The sequence below is a fragment of the Suricata suricatta genome, chromosome 12 (genome assembly GCF_006229205.1).
Source record: "Suricata suricatta isolate VVHF042 chromosome 12, meerkat_22Aug2017_6uvM2_HiC, whole genome shotgun sequence".
Lineage (NCBI taxonomy): Eukaryota > Metazoa > Chordata > Mammalia > Carnivora > Herpestidae > Suricata > Suricata suricatta.
In genome coordinates this window covers 82,367,202-82,389,975 of record NC_043711.1, presented here as the reverse complement: position 1 = coordinate 82,389,975, position 22,774 = coordinate 82,367,202, and the positions used below count along the sequence as shown (strand labels likewise).

At 44.8% G+C, this 22,774-nt stretch overlaps 2 long non-coding RNA genes across 7 annotated transcripts in view; one reads left to right on the top strand and one right to left on the bottom strand.

Moving 5' to 3' along the window:
* Nucleotides 1-178: 178 nt before the first annotated feature.
* LOC115273685 lies at nucleotides 179-13,501 on the top strand. Of its 6 annotated transcripts, XR_003900899.1 has the most exons (7): nucleotides 179-378; nucleotides 963-1,088; nucleotides 1,199-1,953; nucleotides 2,565-2,708; nucleotides 4,492-4,625; nucleotides 10,789-10,915; nucleotides 13,181-13,501. It is a non-coding gene; the product is annotated as an uncharacterized LOC115273685 (long non-coding RNA). The 6 variants fall into 6 exon arrangements; XR_003900900.1 differs by having other exon boundaries at nucleotides 963-1,953; nucleotides 13,242-13,501; XR_003900897.1 differs by having other exon boundaries at nucleotides 963-1,953.
* The window catches only part of LOC115273686, a 67,814-nt gene continuing 58,172 nt past the window's right edge, over nucleotides 13,133-22,774 (bottom strand). The window contains exon 4 of the long non-coding RNA XR_003900903.1: nucleotides 13,133-13,278. This is a non-coding gene — a long non-coding RNA (uncharacterized LOC115273686). The remainder of the gene's footprint in view (nucleotides 13,279-22,774) is intronic.

Here is a 22,774-nt window from a genome sequence, read left to right as displayed (position 1 = left end):
AGCTTGGCCCCACCCGCCGCTCCAGCTCTGGTCCCGGGCCCTCCGTCCACGCCCCTGCCTCTTTCTCAAGAGAAGGACACGAGGACACAAGCCCTAGAAGTCGGCAGCCCCACCCTGACACAGCCCGGCTTCCCCGGCGCCAGGTCTTTCCCCACCCCCTCAGCCTCGCTTTGGAAAGGTCCAGAGCTTCGGCGGGGAGAAGAGGAAGGCGGGGCCGGGGCGGGGCCTGACTAGGAGGAGGGACCGAGGTGGGAGCCTGGAGAGGCGGAGCTAGGGCTGGAAGAGCGAGAGAGAAAGAGAGAGAGAGAGAGAGAGAGACTCTCCTACACCAATAAGCGAGCTGAAGGCGGGGCAGGGCTAAGAGGAAGCGCAAGGCAGGTATGGAAGACCATGGAGGCCGCGCCGATCCAGGAGCCAGGGCCTTGCTTGAGAGGAGGGGGTGTGTGGGTGGAGCTAAAGGGAGGCCGTGCCCGTAGGAGGAGTCAAAGGTGGAGGGAGACCAAGGCGAGGCTGGGCGAAGCGACACCCTTAGCGGAGGGGGCCGAAGACGGCCGGAGGCGGGGCTGAAGAGAAGCCCAGAAGGGAGGAAAAATTGAAGCGGGACAGAAGGAGGCGTGCCCGGAAGCCGGGCAGGGAGGAGGGGTCCCGAAGGTGGCCGCTCTAGGGAAGAGCCGGAAGGAGGCGTGACCCAAAGTGAGAGCTCCCTGTTTTGGAGGAGGTGGGCGGGGTCTGGAGACGGGGCCCAAACACGTTGACAAGGGGCTGTGCGGAAGAGTGCGTAGGGAGGAGTCCTAGGTCCTTTCACTTTCAGCGAACCAGGTGAGTTCACCGAGCGAGGATAGCTCCTAGCCGCCACGGCTAGGACTGGGTGGAGAGGCAGCAGTTGGGTTGGGTTTGGAGAGGAGGCGCCACTCCCACCTACAAAGGAGATTAAATTGAAGTATGTTTATTTTCCCTTCTAGGATGCGGGCAGGATCTGGTGGTGGTCTTCTCTCCTGAATATTTCTCCTGTCGGAAACTCTCACCCAAATCGGTGTTCCAGCCTCCACGGAACAGGCGGAGGAGCCTTCAAAGAGCACACGGAGAAGGTTGCCCTTCTGTTTTCTGCTATAGACTTCCCTGAAGGCTGGGAATTGTCCAAAAATCTTGTGGCCGACCTGTGATTTCATGATCGTGTTTTTCACATCGCTTCCCCTAGAACCCGCCTAAGGACCGGAGTCTTAAGAACCGGGCAGAGTTTGCGTGGAATCCTGGCCCCGCGAGACCAGCAATTATAGCTCGGATTGTATTGTTTGAGGACGTCCCTGTCTCTCTTCAAAGGAAGAGAAATCAAATTGGAGAAATAGTGATACTGAGACCAAGGCCCGGAACGTTCTTCCTCCACCTCTTCTAACTTCTGGTTCCTTCTTCTGCCTCAAGGCTCTATTTAAATATCACCTCCCTCGGAGAGGCCTTTCCCACCCCACCTAAAGATGTTCTCTAGTTTAGTCTCTTACTCATTTCCTTCATGGTATTTCTTAGTCTTGTCATTTATTAGTCTGTTGGTGTGTTTTTGTCTGTCTCCCCACTAGAAGGTAAGTTCCATGAGACTAAGCATCTTTGGTTGGGTGCATCACTGTTACCAGACTTAGTGCAATGTCTGGCATAGACCAGGTGTTCAATAAACACTTGAGTGAATGAATCAGTCAACCAACCGATTAAGGAATTGGTCCCTGCCAATCTCGGCTCTGTTTCTGACCATTCCTGGCTCGTCACCTCCCTCCCTTTGTACAGGCCTTACCATGTGCACTTGAATACACCACAGTCTCTCAGCACCCTCTGCTGTAGCACATTCCCTACTTGAACTGCCCCTTCCCTTCTGCCTAGGTGCCTCCTGTTCATCCTTAAGAACTCAACTCAGGAACCACCTCTTCTGAGAGGCTTTCTCTGCCCTCCCACCAGCCCCACCACCAGGTGCTCACCCCTCCCTGAGCAAGTGATAATCCTCCTTCTGCCTGCACTGAGGATTATATTCATGGCTTCAAAGGTCCTATGTGATCTACCTTCTGCTGCCTTTCTAAACTTATCCTCTCTTGTATTGTTTGCACCTCCTCTCACTCTGCTCCAGCCATACTGGCCTCCTTGCTGTTCTTCTGACACACCAGGCATTCTGCTAACCACAGGGCCTCTGCACTTGCCGTGCATCTGCCTCAAACACTCTCCTCCCAGATGTGGGCATCGCTCACTTCTTCAGGTTTACACTCAAATGTCACTTCCTCAGAGAAGTCTTCCCTGGCCCACATTTAAAATAGCAAACCTACTTCTCTGTGCCCTTTCCTGCTGGATTTTTCTTCATAGCACTTATTATCACTTTTAATACTGCTTGTTGTCTGTCTCCCATCCCCACCTTCTACTACATTTTTTTGTGATCTTCACAAAGACAGGATTTTGTCCGTTTTTCTCATATCTCAGTCCCTAGAACTAATATTTGTTGAATGAATGACTATGAATTAAACAGAGAAGTATTAGGAATACTCTGTGTTGTCCAGAAGAATCTTTGTGTGTTTTTTTTTTTTTTTTTTCAGAAGAATCTTTGAAGATTACAGTATGAAGGGAGATGTTTCTGAAGACTGTGCTGGCAATACTAGCTAATGTGGTGCATTTACTAGTTGCCAGGCACTGTGCTAAACACTTTTCAAATGTATTTAATTCCCACAGCAGCCCTAAAGGTAGGTACTATTATAATCCCCATTGTACAGATGAGAAGACTGTGACACAGAGGCTAACTTTGCCAAGGTCACACAGCTACTAAGTGCTAGAGTCCAGTTTTAGAACCTGCATGCTGAACACTATACTAACCTGCCTCCTAATTATCAAGGACCTACTGTTGTTGGTCCAATAAAGGAGAAGAATGAAGCAGAAACATCCTTTTGCCTTCAGGACATGTGGTATAGGCTATGAGCCCTGGAGTTGTGGCATAATTTCTTTCTTAGCCACTGTATTAGGGCTCTCCAGAGAAACAGAACCAATAGGATATATAGATATAGATAGGAAAAGGTGATATGAATTGTCTCACATGGTTATAGAGGCCAAGAAGTCCCATGATCTGTCATCTGTAAGCTAGAGAACCAGTAAAAGCCAGTGGTATAATTCAGTCCAAGTACAAAAGCCCAAGAAGCAGGAATGGTGATGTCCAATGTCCTGAGCAAGAGAAGATGACGTCTCAGTTCAAGCTAAGAGCAAGTACGCCCTCCTCTGTCTTTTTATTCTATTCAGTCTTCGACAGATTGGATAATACCCACCTGCATTGTTGAGGGTGATCTTAGTGTACCAATTCAAATGCTAGTCTCTTCCAGAAACACCCTCACAGACACACCCAGAAATATTGTACCAGCTATCTGGGCATACCTTAGCCCAGTAAAGTTAACACATAAAATTGACCATCAAAGCTACCAAGAGGGAAAGCCAGACAAAGAAGTAAAGCCATCACGTGGAAGAAGGCAGGCCTAAGAAAACTCTATAGAAGAAATAAGCCAGAGACTTGCTGAAAACATACCTGAAACTTGACCTACCTCTAGACTTTTCCAGGAACCAATATGTCTTTATAGTTTGAATAGTTTTAGTTGGTGTTTTTAAAACTTGCAATGAAAACAGATTTCCTGGGTACCTGGGTGGCTCAGTCAGTTAAGTATCTGACTCTTGATTTTGGCTCAGGTCATGATCTCATGGTCATAAGATCTAGCTCCTCACTGGGCATGGAGCCTGCTTAAGATTCTCCCTCTCCCTCTGCCCCGCCCCGCTCGTTTTCTCTCTCTCTCTCTCTCTCTCTCTCTCTCTCTCTCTCTCTCTCTCTCTCCCCCCCTCTCCCTCTCCCTCTCTCCCTCTCTCCCTCCCTCCCTCCCTCCCTCTCTCAAAAAGGAAAAAAGAAAACATTTCCTAACAGATGAGTAGTTTTCAATAGTTGGAGGTATAATGCCACACATTTTTATGGGACATTTGTTTACAGAATGCTGGAACATATTCCAGATGGGGAATAGCAAATATAAAGGCAGAAATGAATGTAAGAGGTTGGGGTTTCTGCAGCACAGGGTATGAGCTAAGGTGGGAAAGATGATATATAAAAGGTAGGCTAGGACTAGTATCTGGAGGAATTGGTATCTACACTCAACTTAGTAGACAGTGGTAACCACCGAAAAGTTTTGAGCAGAGGTTGCTTTAAAATGATACAGTGTCAGGGCATCTGGGTGGCTTAGTCGATTGAGCATCCAACTTCAGCATAGGTCCTGATCTCCCAGTTTGTGAGTTCAAGCCTTGCATCAGGCTTGCTGCTGTCAGCACAGAGCCCACTTCAGATCTATCCTCTGTCCCCACTTCTCTCTCTGCCCCTCCCCAACTTGTGTTCTCGCTCTCAAAAATAAATAAACATTTAAAAATTATAAAGTGTCAAAGTTGGAAGAAACTTTAAAAGTAATCTGGTTCAACATTGGGATCTGTTTTATCTTCATTTCACAGATGAGAAAGTGTGACATCCCCATTGTCTCACAAATGATAGACAAAGGAATCAGGATTTGAACCCAAGGCCTTCTGAGCCACAAGGCCTATATTCAACCACTTCCTCTCCCCCTCACTGGAATTATTTCTGCCCTGTGAGTTCACTCTGAATGGATGAATCCCTCTTCAAAATTTGACAATGATGTTTGTAAAGCTACCGCAGCTAGGATTAGGAAGATCGATGTAGAAGGGGAGAACAGAAAGACCTAACAAGTGTCTTCACTGGAGGCACGGAAGGCAGGCAGTCAGATGAAGAGGCAGGAGCAGATGAGGGAGAGATGGGAGGGAGAGAATCAGCAGGACCTATAGAAGGAGCAGACTAAAGTGGAGGGATGTAAGAAGTCACTGAGGAAGACTATCACTAGAACAGGGGTTGAAAAATCAGTTGCCACAGGGCCAAGCAAGTACAGTAAATGAGCAAAGTGGGTTAGGTGTAAGATAATAAGGAGTAATAGGACCTGGAGCAAGCTGGGAGTTCAGGCTCCTTCTAGAGGAGACAATTATAGGATAGAGGTGCCTAGTATTACCAGGTGCCAGGGCTTAAAAGGAAAAAAAAAGAAAAGCTCTAAGTGCAAAGTTTTATATGAAATCATCTGGTTTTTAAGTGTTGGGAACTCAAATTTTTTAAAACAAGAGCACTGCCCTGGCCAAAAGACACAACTCTTAGGGCTGAGTTTGGCCTGTGAGCTGCTAGTTCATGCCTTCTAATCAATTTGGTCCAAACCTCCCATCACTACTTACCAGCTGTGTGTTCCCTTTTTTTTTTAATGTTTTATTTATTTTTGAGAGAGAGAGAAAAAAAAACAGCGTGAGCAGGGGAGGGTCAGAGAGAGGGGGAGACACAGAATCTGAAGACAGGCTCCAAGCTGTGAGCTAGCTGCCAAGCACAGAGCCTGATGCGGGGCTCGAACCCACGAACCACAAGATCATGACCTGAGCCAAAGTCGGATGTTCAACTGACTGAGCCACCCAGGCACCCCACCAGCTGTGTGCTCTTAAGCAATTTACTCCACCTCTCAAGTCTCAGGTTCTTCTCTGCAAAATGGGGATAATTAATTCCCCACATTATAAAATTGCTGTAAGGATTTTTAAAAATAAATGTATGTAGGGGCGTCTGGGTGGCTCAGTCAGTTAAGCGTCTGGCTTCGGCTCAGGTCATGATCTTATGGTTAGTGGGTTGGAGCCCCACGTCGGGCTCTGCTGGCGGCTAGCTCAGAGCCTGGAGTCTGTCTTCAGATTCTGTGTCTCCCCCTCTCTCTGACCCTCCCCTGCTCTCGCTGTCTCTCTCTGTCTCTCAAAAATAAATAAAAAACATTAAAAAAATTTTTTAATAAATGAAAAATAAATGCATGTAGGAGCACCTGGGTGGCTCAGTCTGTCAAGCATACAACTCTTGATTTCAGTTCAGGTCATGATTTCAGGGTTTGTGAGATCAAGCCCCTCATGGGGCTCCAAGCTGTCCATGCTGAGCTTGCTTAAGATTCTCTCTCTCCCTGTATCTCTGTCCCCCACCACTCATGCTCAAGAGCACTCTCTCAAAATAAACGTTAAATAAATAAATAAAGGCATGTAAAGCACTTAGCACAGTGCCTGACATAGAGCAAACACTCAAAATAGTTTTATCATCAGTGTGAAAGTTATTCTTTTTCCTGTAACCCATGAAATCATGAACTAGAACTAGAAAAGTCTTTAAAGACATCCCATTCAGGGAATTTCCAACTAGTTAAGCTATAGAACCTTCTTTTAAGATAGACCTTTCACAGAAAGGCAATGCATAAAACAGGGGAGAGAGGTGGCTTTGTTTGAAGTAGGGGAGGGGAACCCAAAGTCCAGCCTACTAGACCTCACCACCCCCGACCAGCCACAAACTACCCTCCTTAAGCTGTAGTCCCTCCACAAAATTCCAGGGTGTTGCAGAACACAATTTGAGAATCATCAGTATATTCCAGGTCCCATTTTACAGATATGGAAACAGGCTCAGAAAGGTGCAGATTTGCCTAAACTTCAATAGCAGGAAGGGATTCCTGCCTCCCACACTAATGCACTTTCCAGTGGGAATGGTGTTCCCTCCTTCCGGTCCACCAGGTTGAAAATAAACTCTCTCCCTTGCTGCTTCCCTAATTGGGGTGAGGAGTAGCCCCCCCCCCAGCATTGACCCAAATCTCCCTCCCCTCCCCAGCATAGGGACAGGATTCTCAGTGGCCAATGGGGGAGGGGGGGATTGAGCTTAGACTTACAGAAGTAGAAAAGGAATCTATCTGGAAGGTAGTGGGAGATCAGAGAACTGAAGTGACAGGGTCAGAGACTTAGATGTTGCTAGGACTCCTCGCTAGCCCTTGTCTCTCCTTCTCTCTGCATACAAGCCTTTCGCAAGGCTGGACACTCAGCTGCAACAGCTCAGCACTCAACTCTTAGCTGTTCTACCAGAGAGCCTGAAGCTTTCTGTTTCCAGTCTTAATGACAGAGTTTCAGGGAAGGTCTTTGACCCAACATGAGTGGGTAAACATCCTTAGACCAATTATCCACTGCTGCTGGGGTCAGGTTACTGTAACTGGCCCAGCTTAAGCCAGGTGCCCACTCAGTGACCAATCGTTGTCAATAGGGATGTTGGATGGATACAGAGATGGCATTGGAACCAAAGGGTCGGAGAAGGGGAGGGGCATTTCTCTCCTCATGAAGCTTATCTCATCTCCCCCACCACACACACTTGCCACTAGCTAAGTTTAAATGAAAGGCTCCACTCTCCAAGCTATTAGAGAGCATGCACCCAGCTTACCTAGAGAACGGAGGCATGTCTTGGCAATCTTTGTATCCAGCATTGCCAAATAAGAAGCCCCATAAGTCCTGTCCGATTGGATTGGACTGAACTGATCCTTGTAGGTATTTAGTCCAACTTGCCCATTTTACAAATATATGAGACCTTGAGAGGGTAACTCCTATGTCATGAATGCTGAAAACTGCCCATCAGAAGAGTTGCAGAACCAGGGCTGGGAGCCCTCTCATCTTGACTTCTAGTCCAGGGCAGGTTAAACTCTGTGTTTAATCCTTGCCAGTATGGACATCCGAGACTAACAGAAGACATTTCTCATTTTGGATGCACCCATTGGCAAATCTTAGCCAGGAGCCCAAATCTCCCACATGTTCAGTAATTTATGACATTAGAGCCAGAAATCGAATGAACAGGCTTCAGTTCCAACCCAGCCCTGCCTCTTACTGGGCAAGTTCCTCAAGCTCTCTAAGCCCCAATTTTCTCCTCCGTAAAATGAGCATAAATTGCATTTACCTTGAAAGTTGGGAAGACTAACAATAATGTGTATAGTGTCCCTGACACATAAAAGGTCCTCAAAAAATAGTAAGCTCTTCTGATTGTTGTTGATGATAATGAGGATAAAAACAAAACAAAACAAAACAAAGAGTTCTGCCTTCTCAAAGAGAATTGTTCCTGAGAGAAACAATTTCTCCTGGAGAAAATAAATCCATCATTCCCAAACAAAAGAATTCCCTTTGTTAAGAAGGAAGAAATGAAGGGAGAAAAGGAGGGAGAGGGGGGCAGTCTGTCACCGTCTCTACCTTACCCTGAACTTCGCTCTTCCTCTGCCCCAAACCCTGCTCCATCCCACTGCAGTGCTGAGCTCAGGTCACATACTTGTTATTGTGAGACTTACCAGCTTTGAGCCATCCTAGCTGGGAGAGGGGAAGTACATGTAGCAGAATCAGGAGCTTCCCCCGCCATGACAGCAACTAGTAGGGCTGGAGCATATGGCCCCCACTCCTGCTAGTGGTGGCTCAAGGTCATGGGGGAAGCTCTCACAGGTCAGCAGAAGGTTGTTTGTCTCATTCCTCACTGGCTCAGCCCTAGAGCCCTATCTCTCTTCCTTACTACTAGGTCTCCAAACTTATCAATAGTAGATAGGCTGGCATCTTTAAAGTATGATCTTCATTAGGTAGGAAGCAAATCATTCCATACCTTTCCTCCCAATGCCTCCTTCACCAGGGACTTCCAGCCTCCTAATAAGAGGGGTACCTCCTCCTGCTTCCTAGTGACTTTCTCCACCACCACCCCAGGTCCACCCTCACCACTGCATCCATGAGCTGCAACACCAAGATCAGATGTGGCGACATTAATTGAAATTGACATTAGGGGCTCACTTGCTCAAGCAGAAGCACATTAGAAGAAATATAAACAAGAAAGGTTTTGTGTCTGTGGCATTTGTTCTAACAAGAAAAGCCATCTCTAGAGCATCCTATTCAAAAAAGATTGAATGCCCAGGAAATGACATACATGCCAGCCCCTCCCCAATCCCAATATTCAGAAGAGTCACACACATGTCCCAAGACTTTCCCATCGACCCTGCTTCAGCCCTTGCCTCCCAGATACACTTCTGTAGGAGTCATCTACCACATTCCCTTCATGTTCTCCATCTATTTCTCCAAATCCACGTCTCCATATTCTTTTAAGAGTTCTTGATCAGATGTTATTATTTGCTGCTGTACTTCAGGAATTCTTGACCAGGTGGCCCAAGAATTTAGCTGGGATCCAACCAGGGGACGCTGTGACTTAAAGAATCGCCAACTGGAGGAGACAGGAAGATACTCAAGTACTCAAGTATCTGCATAAAGAACATAAAATGTTCTTTAAACTGTGCTCTAAATGGCACATTATCTTTTTATGGGTTATTAATGGGTGGTGTAGATTATAGATACTATTTTTGCCTGCACAGTATCATTTTCCCTTTTCTTGATATCAGCACCTGTCTTTCCTATGAACCACACTCCCGAGAGTGTGGTTTATAAAGTCAGCCTGCCTGGGCTTGAATCCTGGCTCTGCCCTTTATTAGCTGTGTGAACCTGGGCAAGTTTCTTAACCTCTCTGTGCCTTGTATAAGAGGTGCAGAGAATATCTACTTCATAGAGTTGTTGGGAGGATTACGTGAGTTAATTCACTTAAGGTATTTAGAAGAGTACTTGGCACATAGTAAACACTCACTAAATGTCATCTCTTATTAATATTAGTATTATAAGGGTTCCTGGGTGGCTTCAGTTGGTTAAGCGTCCAGGTTTGGCTCAGGTCATGATCTCATAACTCATTGAGTTTGAGCCCTGCGTCAGACTCTGTGCTGCCAGCTCATAGCACAGAGCCTGGAACTTGCTTCAAATTCTGTATCTCCCTTTCTCTCTGCCCCTCCCTGCTCATGCTCTGTTGCTCTCTCTCTCTAAAAAATAAACATTGAATATATATATACACACACACACACACACACACACATATACATATATATATATACAGACATATATACATATATATACAGACATTTATATATACATATATATGCAGACTTTATGTATATATGAGTGTGTATATATATAATATATGCAGACAAACATGTACATATTACTATTATAAGTTCCGAATGGCTGACTCCATTCCCCTGGCTCTATTAATGGTACCTGACCCTGGCCTGACCAATCAGGACATTCTGTCCCCGCCCCCCCCTCCCCTTCCCAACCACTATGAAATCCTCCACATATAAACACCCATATCAATCATTTGGATTAGTACCACAGCTTGAAACCTAATCTGGTTTCTGAAAGCCTGGTCTGGCCAGGCCAAAGCTGCAAAGCAAAGGTAACATCAGATTCTGGGCCAATTCATCAGGAGAGAGAATTCTGAGTAGGGAGACTCACAGACCATCAAATTTCATGCTGCAGTTGAAGGTGCACTTCACCTGGTCAGACACCAAGAAATAATTGTGCTAGGTCATTCCTTTAAGGCCCCTGATGAGCCACACTTCCCAATAGTCATCCTTAAGTAGTCTTTTCCCCCATTGACACTGGGCTTAGCCATGTGACCAGCTTTGGCCAATGGGACATTACCAAGCCTGATGCAAGCAGACACTTAATAGAAGCTTGCACAATGATTTATCCTCTTGGAATGCTCATTCCTGGGGACCCTGAACAACCATGTAAGAAGAATGGCTAGAGAGACCAAATGGGAAGAGTCAGAATCCTAGCCATCCACCAAACTGCCAGCTGAATACAACCACCAGAATAATCACCAGCAAGATCTGTAGAAAAACCACCCACTTGAGCTCAGCCTAAAGTGCGCAACCATGAACAAATGGGGTTTGGGGTGCTTTCTTACATAGCATTAGATAATCAAAACAGCAATAATGTTCAATAATCTTTCCTAGCTCCATAAAATTCCCAAAGCCTTCCCACACCTCAGAGAATCGGATTGTTATTATCCTTATTTTACAGATGAGAAAGCAGAGACCCAAAAAAAGGAAACAGTATCCTCAGCCAAGCAGAAGCTGAGCTGCCCCATTCTTATGCTTCTGAATCAGCTCCTTCCACTGCATCTCCCACTGCAATAACTTCCATCCAGGTGAATAAATTTGTAAACAGCAGCAGAAGGAGGTGTCATAGAGAAGGAGCACTGGACTGGGAGTCACAGTGGCCCACAGTTTGAAATTGGCCATTTCTTGGCTATTTGAGCTTAGACAACGCAAATCACTTCCCCCGCCAAATCTGTCTTTCCAGTGTTTCAGTGAAGGGGAAACAAACTCAGAAGCTGATGGGAACCAGGCAAATAACTGCCAAGGGAAGCAGGCCAGGTGGGGGGAGGCTGTGGTGGTGGGTGAGCACAAACCCATCTAATGGAGTGTTACCATGTGGAATCTGGGCCCAGGATGGCTGGATTGCCTAATTTTTTCCCCCTTGGATAGACAGGAAATATAGATTGTAATATGAAGTTTCCCAGCATTAAAATGTGATAAATTCATTTGGATTTTTTTTAAAGCTTCTTTTTTTTTAATTTTTTTTAATGTTTTTTATTTATTTTTGAGAGACAGAGAGAGACAGCATGAGCAGGGGAGGGTTAGAGAGAGAGGGAGATACAGAATCTGAAACAGGCTCCAGGCTCTGAGCTAGCTGTCAGCACAGAGCCTGATGCGGGGCTCAAACCCATGAACTGTGAGATCTGACCTGAGCCAAAGCCAGACGCTTAACCGACCAAGCCACCCAGGCACCCCTCATTTGGATTTTTAAAAAAAATACTGTGTGGGACAAAAAAATTACATCCATTTAGTCTTCAGACTGCTGTTTTGAAACTTTCTGACCACATTACTTCAAAATACTCCACCAGAACTTACATAGTCATCAAATAAGGATGTCTACCTGTCCTACCTCTGTCCTACACACACATAACATGTCCATCTGTCTCATGCGGGTCATAGAGCCTGAATAGCAAGGAAGCCTGGGGTGTGGCCACCATGTTTGTTTGTTTTTTGTTTTTTGAGAGACAGAGACAGCAAGCGGGGGAGGGTCACAGAGGGAGGGAGGTACAGAATCTGAAGCAGGCTCCAGGCTCGGGGCTAGCTATCAGCACAGAGCCTGATGCAGGGCTCGAACCCACTGTGAGATCATGACCTGAGCCGAAGCCTGACGCTCAACTGACTGAGGCACCCAGGCGCCCCCACCATGTTTTTCCATGGAGTCCAGCCTGTCCACACTTCTGCTGCAGGGAAAGGGGTGCAAAGGCCTAGCCTCAAATGCCTGAAGTTGGTGGGACCTCATCAGAGGGCCAGGAGTGAAAGGGAAATAATATCTCAGTACATTCTAAGTAGACATTTTGTGGCATCACATAGTGGGGAAAAGCCCAGACCTTCCAGCCAGACAGACCTGGGTTTGACTCCTGACTCTGCCATTTATGAATTACATATCCTTGGGCTCAGCGCTTGCCCCTCCTGGCCTTTGTTTACTCATCTTTTTAAAATGGAAATATTAATGTTTCCAGTCTCTCAGTGGGAATTAAACAGAAAAATGTATATGTGACAGATATTGTGAATTGGCTACCCCCAAACTGTTTACAGCCTCCCTTGCCATGAAGGCTGCCTTGATTTCCATGGCTTCCGAGCAGGTGCTCTTGCCCATACAACCTAGGTGACAGAGTTCTGACCAGTGATATGTAAGGGAAAGTTGCTGGATGTAGGGGTGCCTGGGTGGCTCGGTTGTCTAAGTGTCTGATTCCTGATTTTGGCTCAGGTCACGATCTCACCATTTGTGAGATCAAGCCCTGAGCTGGGCTCTGCCCTGACAGCACAGAGTCTGCTTGGGGTTCTCTCTCTCTCCCTCTCTCTCTGCCCCTCCCCCACTTGTTCCCCATCTTTCTCATTAAAAATAAATATTTTTTTAAGTGTATTTATTTATTTTGAAAGAGAGGAGAGAGAAAGAAAGAGAGCATGCATGGAGTGGGGCAGAGAGAGGGAGAGAGAGAATTCCAAGCAGGCTCTGCACTGTCAACACAGAGCCTGATGTGGGGCTTGAACTCATGAACCGTGAGATCATGACCTGAGCTGAAATCATGACCTGAGCTGAAATCAAGAGCCAGGCACCCAACCTACTGAGCCACCCAGGTGCCCCAATAAATAAACATTAAAAATGGTTGTTGCTTACCAGATAAGTATTTTTTAATTTAAGTGAATTAACATAGAGTATTATATTAATTTCAAGTGTACAATATAAGAAAGATTCAATAGTTCTATACATTACTCAGTGCTTATCATGATAAATGTACCTCCAGAAGTTTGTTTTGTATTTTTGGTGGGTTTTTTTTTTCTTTTCTTTTCTTTTCTTTTTTTTTTTTTTTTAGAGACAGACAACTGGTCTTCATCAGCCTTCTATACCTCCCCCTGTATTTGTCTGGAACACAGATGTGATGCACAGAGGCGCAGCAGCCATCTTGAAATCCTGAGAACAAAAGATTGACTTGATAAGAATGGTAAAGGAGAAAGACAGAAAGAGCCTAGATTCCTCCAGACTTCTTATGTGAGCTAAATGAAGCTAAATGAAGCTCTATATATTTGTGCCACTGTTACTTTCAATTTCTGCTTCTTGATGCCAAGCACATTTCTGACTTATACAGCATAATATCTGGTTCATCATAGTACTCAGTAAAGAATACCTAATGTTATTTTGCCTATGTTACTTTTCATAATCATAACCACCTGTGCTGTATTATTACCCTCAATTTATTTATTTTTTTTAATGTTTATTTATTTTTGAGACAGAGAGAGACAGACTGCAAACAAGGGAGGGGCAGATAGAGAGGGAGACACAGAATCAGAAGCAGGCTCCAGGCTCTGAGCTGTCAGCACAGAACCCGATGCGGGGCTCGAACCCACGAACTATAAGATCATGACCTGAGCCAAAGTCAGATGCTTAACCAAGTGAGCCACCCAGGCGCCCCTATTACCCTCAATTTAGAGTGAGGAATGTCAGACCTCTTCCCAGGGTGGGTTATAAAGCTTCAGTGAGATGGGTAGCCATAATAACAGCAAACATTTATCAGCATTTGTTATGTTCCTGGCACAGTTCTAAGTGCTTCACATGTATTAACTCTCTTACTCCTTACATCATCCCTGGAGGAAAATATTATTATTATTATTCCCACCTAACAGATGAGGAAACTGAGAGCAAAGAGATTAAGGGACTTGCCAAAGTTCATATAGCTACCAAGTAGCAGATCCAGGATTTAATCTCAGCAGTCTTAGGATAGTGCCTGGCATCTGAGGGTGTGTGTGTGTATGTGTGTGTTAATAAGAAAAAAAGAATGCAGCTCATAGAAGTTGTGACTTGTCTAAAGCTACATAGCTAGGAAGAGGTGGTAAATATGAATCCAGGATTTGGACTCAGATCTGGCTGACTTTAGACCCACATCATTAAGGGGACCCCTGTAGGTGAAGAGGTATGGAGCCTCGATGTTGAAGAGTCACATATATCTGCATCATGAGAGGCTATGTAAAGAGAAAAGCCTAGAACCATCCTCAAGGCTGCTGCCCCATCCTGATAAAGAATCCAAGGCTCAGAAAGGGAACACAACTTGCCCAACTTCACCCAACTAAAAAGGGGCAGGGCTGGGCCCGGGATCCATGGAGCTCTACTCCATGACTATGGGGACAAAGAGGCTGGAGGAGGGCTGTTCATCTCTGATCATAATGAGCCTTGGAAAAAGAAATGTAGTGGCAGCAAGTGACAACCCAGCCATTATTTATATTAATTAAGAGGACATTAAAGTGAAGGGACACCAAATAGACTTTCTGTTACCACCCAGGGCTCTGACAGCCTCACTATTCTCTAGAAGTCCAACTATGCTTGCATGGGGGGTAGACAGCAGCCCCTCACAGCCTGGCTTTCTACTAAAGAGCTTTGTTGTCTGAGAGAAAATCCCATCACCCCTGCCCAGCTCTGGGTGAAGCTGTGATAAACTAATTGAAATTCAATGGCTTGGATTTCAGAAGAGAAGGGGACACTGGTAGGGAAGTACAGAGTATATATTCACTCAACAAATATTTCATCAGCACTTTTATGTGTCGGGCAAAATGCCATGAACTATGAATATGGCGAAAACCAAAGCAGGTAAAGGCCCTGCCTTCATGGGGACTCTATGTGTAGGAGGATTGAAATCTACCCTCTACAGCTCATAGGCACACACACAAAAAATGTATAGGTTACTTTTGTAAGTGACTTAATATCTATTATTATTATCTATTATTGAGAGAGAAAACGATAAACCTGATTACTGATAGTGACTTAGTCTCTGCCAGTTGAAAATAATCTTATGTAGGTATCTGATATCTTTTGAGTTAAAAGTTCATCTTTCTTTTGCCCCCATCACTTCCTCAACTCAAGGTTATATCTAGGTGTTAGCCAGTCCACACATGATCCTTGTGCTGTCCTCTAGGACAGCTACTTAAGAAGTTGGGGGACAGTATGTGGACCCATATGTGGACCACCCTCCCCTCACCACTGACTCAATAGGAGGGTGAGAAACCGCAGGATATCATGGCTTAGGGGAAAGAAGACCCATCTGTAGCCAAAAGCCAGAGCCCTCCCATATCCCCTCAGCACTCACCTCCATGCTCACACATGATTACTACAGCCATGACCCAAAAGAATCAGCCTCAGGAACACACTTAGCCCAAGCACTAGACAATGCAGAATTACTAGCAATAATTCCCACAGAAATATCCTTCAACCAATTACAGATGAGAAGTTGATGGCTACCCCAGCGTCTTCACCCATCATATAACTCAGATGGGTGTTCTTTTCTCCCAGAGTTCCCCAGTGGGATTAGCTCGTTACCCACAGTGGTAAATTACACAGTCACACAATTTATTGGCAGCCTCTTCTTTCCTGCCTTGCTCCCTACCCTACCAATAATGTTTCTTGGGATCATCCTCCAAATTAACTGTTTGGTCTCAAATTCTTGTCGCAAGTTTGCAACTGAGCAAACCCTAAGACATCATCCATTTAATAACAGTTTTTAAATGTCATATTGCATGATGCTAGACAGTAAACAAATATGGCAGAAGTCCCTTAATCTCATGCTATCCAGACAGATATTTGATCAGTGTATTAAAAATATTAGTCTACGGGCACCTGTGTGGCTCAGTCGGTTAAGCGTCCAACTTCAGCTTAGGTCATGAGTTCTCAGACTATCTGCTGTCAGCACAGAACCTGCTTCAGAGCCTCTGTCCCCCTCTCTGCCCCTCCCCTGCTTATGCTCTCTTTCTCTCTCACTCTCTTAAAAAGAAATAAACATTTAAAAACATATTAGTCCAGGGATGCCTGGGTGGCTCCGCTGGTTGAGTGTCCAACTTTGGCTCAGTTCATGATCTCACAGTTCATAGGTTTGAGCCCCATCTCAGGCTTTGCGCTGACAGCTCAAAGCCTGGAGCCTGCTTTGGATTCTGTGTCTCCTTCTCTCTGCCCCTCCCCTGCTCATGCTCTGTCTCTCTCAAAAATAAGTTATCATTAAAAACATTAAAAAAAATTTTTTTTACTGTTTCTTTTTTTTTTTTAATTTTTAATGTTTTATTTATTTTTGATACAGAGAGAGACAGAGCATGAGCGGGGGGGGGGGGGTCAGAGAGGGAAGGAGACACAGAACTGGAAGCAGGCTCCAGGCTCTGAGCTAGCTGTCAGCACAGAGCCTGACGCGGGGCTCAAACCCACGAACGTGAGATCTGACCTGAGCCGAAGTCAGAGGCTTAACTGACTGAGCCACCCAGGCGCCCCTACTGTTTCTTTTTAAATTTATTTTAGAGAAAGAAAGAGAGACAGCATGAGCAGGGGAGGGTCAGAGAGAGAGGGAGACACAGAATCTGAAGACAGGCTCCAGGCTCTGAGCTAGCTGTCAGCACAGAGCCTGATGCGGGGCTTGAACCCATGAATCGTGAGATCATGTCCTGAGCTGAAGCTGGACACTTAACCGACTGAGCCACCCAGGCACCCCTAAAATATTTTAATATATATTAGTCCAAATATGGATTAATTAATAATATATGACACATACATACCTCAAACATTTTCATTTAGTTTAAAATAAATGAATGTACAGTTAGATGCCAGTCTTTTGACAGAGGACCAATCTTCAGAAAATTTAACATTACTCACCAAGGATTCTAGGTGAGTAGAGATATACCTGGAGAGAATTTGAAGAAGCAAGGGGATGATGGAAGGGATTAATTGATGGCATGGCAGAGCCAGTACTAGAACTCAAGGCTGTGAGTTCCAACCCTCATGTTAAGGTTGAAATACCCCAAGCTTCAAGAAGTCATGATTGCGGTGAAGCTGGCCAGGACCCAGCCCTCCCAGGGGCCCAGGGACAGTGGGCAATCAGGTTTCCCAGCACTACTGCTCCAAATAAATGGGCAATGGCTGTCCGGTCCAGTTTCAGTAGCAGGACAGCTACCCCGGTGACACTGAACCTGCCTCACCCAGTAACCTACAGAGACCAAATGCAGAGGGCCCCCAAAGAGAGTGTGAGAGGGAACTTCCTCCCAGCATATTGTGTTATTTTATAACAGGACCATAGGGCATCCATATGGGAAGTTTCCCAGATCGCCCCACCTCCCACCAGTGTGCAGATGGGCCTCCTAAGGTACAGACTGGGAAAAGGGCCTGGTGCCAAATTCTTAGTTCTCATAAGAAGCACTATCGTTCAAAAAAACTAGAGAGGTTTCATGGTTCCCAGTGGTTTCTCCAATGGCCATGCCAGTGCTTCCCGCCGTTATTCTGGAAATGAAGTCCTGGTGGTTGGTTCAGGCCATGAGCATGTGACCCAAATTAGGTCAGTTAGAGACATCTCCTGGAATTTCTTTAAAAAAATTTTTTTGAATGTTTATTTATTTATGTTTGAGAGAGACAGAGCATGAGCAGGGAGAGGAGCAGAGAGAGAGGGAGACACAGAATCTGAAGCAGGCTCCAGGCTCTGAGCTGTCAGCACAGAGCCCAACGTGGGGCTCGAACCCATGAACTGCAAGATCATGACCTGAACCGAAGTTGGATGCTTAGCCAACTGAGCCACACAGGTGCCCCAAGAGACATCTCCTGGAATTTCATACACCACAGCTAAGGGAGAGTTTTCCTCTACCCTCCAAGAGTTGCTGAAGCTGAAAGGGCTTCTAGATTCTAGAGTTGCTAGAGGCCAAATTCCCCTCGCTGGGGAAAAAGACCATCTGTGAAAAGCAAGAATGGCCCCAACAAACAAAGAGCAGCAGAGAAAAGTGAGACAGAGAAATGCCTGACATCATTTGGATATCTGAATCCACTAGGATCTGTTCTACCCTGTACTGTCCTTAGTTTGGTTATGTGAGCCAATAAATCCCCTTTTGTATTCAAACTAGTTAGAGCTGAGTTTCTATCACTTCCAACAAAGAATCTTTGACTAACGCAGATACCCCTAGCAAAGGAAGATTGAGGAGCTTTCAAGGAGCCTTCCAGACAACAAATGTTCACAGTCAGGGGCAGGGACAACAGAGTGGCCACATAGAGATGAGTGTCAATAGCTAGGTCTAAGCACATAGGAAATACCTTCTGGGGAACACATGTAGTTCTTTACACACACACACACCTCAGGGATAAGGGAAAAAAGGGCTTTAAGGAAAAAGTGTTGGGGGTGCCTGGGTGGCTCAGTCGGTTGAGCGTCCGGCTTCAGCTCAGGTCATGATATCACGGTTCATGGGTTCGAGCCCCGCATCGGGCTCTGTGCTGACAGCTAGCTCAGAGCCTGGAGCCTGCTTCAGATTCTGTGCCTCCCTCTCTCTCTGACCCTCCCCTGCTCATGCTGTCTCTTTCTGTCTCTCAAAAATAAATAAAAAATATTTTAAAAAAAGAAGGAAAAACTGTTGCCATAACATAACAGAACACCCTGAGTCAGGAACTTATTATTTAATCTCTTTATAAAGCCCAGACCCTACGCATGTTCTAACTATATAAGGCAGCAAAGAAATTGGACACATTAGCACCGTTCTGACTCTTATTCTCTCTCTTTTTGGAATTATTTCTGAGTTAATATATTACCTTTTATAACTTTAAATAGCCATAAAAACTAGAACAGATCCATTCTTTATGAGGAATTGCACAATGTGTATCTCCTCTCAAACAGAAGGCCTTGTGTGCATGTAAAAGCGTCAACATAAAGCACTGGTGTTATTTGTCAATTGCACCAAGAGCCCCAGCCTGTGGGCATAGGAGGGAGCTCAGAAACAGAAACTTGGCACTAATGTTTTATTTCTTTTTTATTATTGGGAAGAAATGTCAGTTAAATGAGTAAAGTGAATGTAAGTCTTCTTAAAGCCTTGTTCTAGAAGGTGGGGGAGGAACCCACTGTATGAATGTTTATCATTTGAGACTTCATTGTATTTTGATACTTTGGGGTTGAAGGGAGAACATGGGGAAGGCTTTGCAAAGAGGGCTTGAGATCCTGTGTGAGTAAAAAATGGCAAGAGGAACCATGGGCTTCTGATAGATGATAGATTAGATTGCTGTCAGATGTAGCTCCTCCCTTTCTCTCCTCCTCCGTGAGTGGAATTTATTTCCTCACCCCTTTGACTTTGGACTTGGCCATTAGACTCCCTTTGGCTAATGGGCTTAAAATATACTTGTGTAGTTGGGCATGCTCTCCTGCAATTTAGTCATCACGAGGGAGAAATGTGTTCTGGTTCTAGGATGAGAGACAAATGGAAGCAGAGCCACCCAAGCCAACTTGAGTGAGAGATGGCCAGCTGACCAGGAAACTAAAAACTAAAAACCAAACATCATATGCCACCAGGTGTTTGAGGTTGATGTTGTGAGACATTACTATAGCAATAGCTGAAGGATTCAAGCCATTAGGGCGACTTCCCTGGAACACACAAACTGGCAAACCCAGGTAACATTTGAGTTATTTTACGAAGGAAAGCCAAAGTCCTGAATAGAGTGAATATTTATAACCTTTTATTATAACTGATTTTATTATTACTGATTAGGAATCAAGCTGAACCCTATAACATAATTACACTCCCTTGTCCCCACCACTTGCTGACCTTATGCTATGGTTTCAGGAATTGGAGAAAGAGTGGTGGAGTTTCAGCTCTGGGACCTCATAGCACCTCTTAATCTATCTAATCGGGGTCATAGGGCTTGTAATTGGGATATCCATAGGTGTGATTTGTTGGAAGAGAGAATCTACCATGAGCCCTGAGCACTCACGCATGTTCTTACTGGATATGCCAAGAATGCAAGCCCTGATTGCCCTTTATTCAGGCCAGTTTTAGGGTTGAGCTGAAGGCAAGCAACCTTGAAGGATGAAGTGATGTCTTTCCCCCCAAGTAAGTGCAGGCCTGGTACTGCTCACTGTAACAGCACATTCTCCGAGCTCAGTGTCTTCTCCTACAAACACAACTCTCGGTGTGTGCAGACCCATCTATGTCACCTCCTTGGGACTTAGGAGACATGGGGAATCAGTGGAAACCTGACACTCTGGGTACACCCTCTCTGTTCCTGTCTCTGCCCCAGGAGCCTGTCTTCTGCCAGCACCTATGAAGCAGTCTAACTTCTCAGCTTGTAAGTAGGATAAAACCTCAGTCCCTTCCCAGCTCCTGACATGGGTCACCTCCCATGAACGTTACTTGTCCCCTACACTGCACAGAAATGAAGTATGTGAACTCCTCCAGAGAGAAGGGACCCCTGGGGCAACATGAGGCACCAACCTAGGAAAGGGAACTTCATAAATTCTGAAATGTAAAAGCTAGGAGGAAGCCTTGTGATCAGAAGAAAAGCTTAGTGCAGGGATCTCTAGAAAGTGGGTCGTAGCACTGGTGGGTCACAAGATGATTTCAGATGATATGTAGAAGAGCGTGGTTTTAAATTTTAGTGGCAATTATTTCTAATATGTGTTAGAAAAAAGGTTTTTCTTTTTAAAGACATATCTAAAGAAAAAGAATAGACTAACTTAAAAATATACTTGAACAAGACTACAAGTGTGTATAAGTTAGATGTGATGAACTGGAAGTAAGAAAAAAAATCTTTATAGTAACTTAAACCCTAAGAACCAAATGTAATGATCTCACATAACGGAAAGTCTGGATGTTCCAGTTTTCTACTGCTGTATAACAAAGCTCCCCACTTAATGACATATGCTCACAAATTTTGAGGATCAGGAATTCAGACAGGGCAGAGTGGGGATGACTTCTCTTTGTGCCACAATGTTTAGGCCTTACTTACAAGGAAGACTCTAAATGCTGGAGGTGACTCAACAGGCAGAGGCTGGAATCATCTGAAGGCTTCTCTCCTCACATGTCTGGCAGCTAGGCTGGCACAACTCAAAGACTGAACTCAGTAGGGGCTGTTGACCACAGCACCTACATGGGGCTCCTCCATGTGGCTTGGGCTTCCTTATAGCATGGCAGACTCAGTGTAGTCACCTTCATACATAGTGGCTCATGGGCCAAGAGGAAGTGTTTCAGGCAATAAGGCAGCAGGTACAGGGTCTGTTGTGACCTAACCTCTGAATCACCTTGAATCATTTCTACTGTACTCAAGCCCACCGAGGCTCAAAAAGAAAGGATGTAGACATGACCTCTTAATGGATGGTATGTCAAAGAATTTATATAGCTAGTAAATACTTAAATTCCAAAAGACCTACAGCTGCTGGCTTTAAATATATCACTTAAGAAAAGGAACTAGGACTTCTCTGGCCTATTCTGTCCGGACAAGGGAACCTCACCAGAGAGCACTTCCAATAAAGGCCTTTTACATTTATTTCTGACCTTGGTTTTCTGCATCATCTCTGTGACTTCCCTGGCTCGTTCCCTGGCTCATTCCCTCGGAGCCACGGAACCTCTCCCTAGAGCTCTTTAATAAAGGGTGTTCTGGTCTCTTTTCCCGGTCTCTCTGTTTTGTGACTTTCTGACTCTGCCCATTTAACCTTACACATTCATAAGTGGAATCTAAAACAAAAATAAAAACAAGTGAATAAACAAAATAAAAAGCAGAAAAAAAAGGAAAAGAAAAGGAACCAGAGGTGTCTATACTTAAGATGCTACTGACGCACTCTAGAATGTTCAGTTTATTTGCTTATTATTACTTGAGTCTTCCAGATTGTTCCCCACATATACCAACTCATATAAATATATAAACATCTTGCCACACAGCTAAAACACAATTCAGTAAGTTAAAAAGAAAAACTACAATGAGGACACCTCTTCACATCGGTGTCTGTAAAATGATCCCCTTTTAAAAATTTTTTATTGTGGAGAATTTGAGACATATACAAAAGTAGAAGGAATTATTTAACAAAGTCCTATGTGCCCATCACCCAGCTCCAAAGATTACCAACTTATGGACAGTCTAGTTTCATCTCTGCCAACATCTACCTTCTTTCCTCCCATTTTATTTACTTACTTACTTACTTACTTACTTACTTACTTACTTATTTATTAAGTAGGCCCCATGCCCAACATGGGGCTTGAGATCATGAGTTCTTGAACTCAAGGACACGACCCTGAGATCAAGAGTTACGTGCTCTGGGGTTCCTGGGTGGCTCAGTCAGTTAAGTGTCTGACTTTGGCTCAGGTCATGATCTCATGGTTGGTGGGTTTGAGCCCCACATCAGGCTCTGTGCTGACAGCTTGCTCAGAACCTGGAAACTGCTTCATGTTCTGTGTCTCCTTCTCTCTCTGACCTGACTCTCCCCGCTCATGTTCTGTCTCACTCTATCTTTCAACAAATAAATGAAAAAAAAAAAAAAAAAAGAATTGCATGCTCTACTGACTGAGCCAGCCATGCACCCTGCTCCCAAATTATTTTGAAGCAGAACTCAGACATCATATAATTTCATTAGCAAATATTTTAGTATGTATTAGAGTTATCCCTTTTTAAATTTTTTATTTAAAATGTTTATGTTTATTTATTTTTGAAA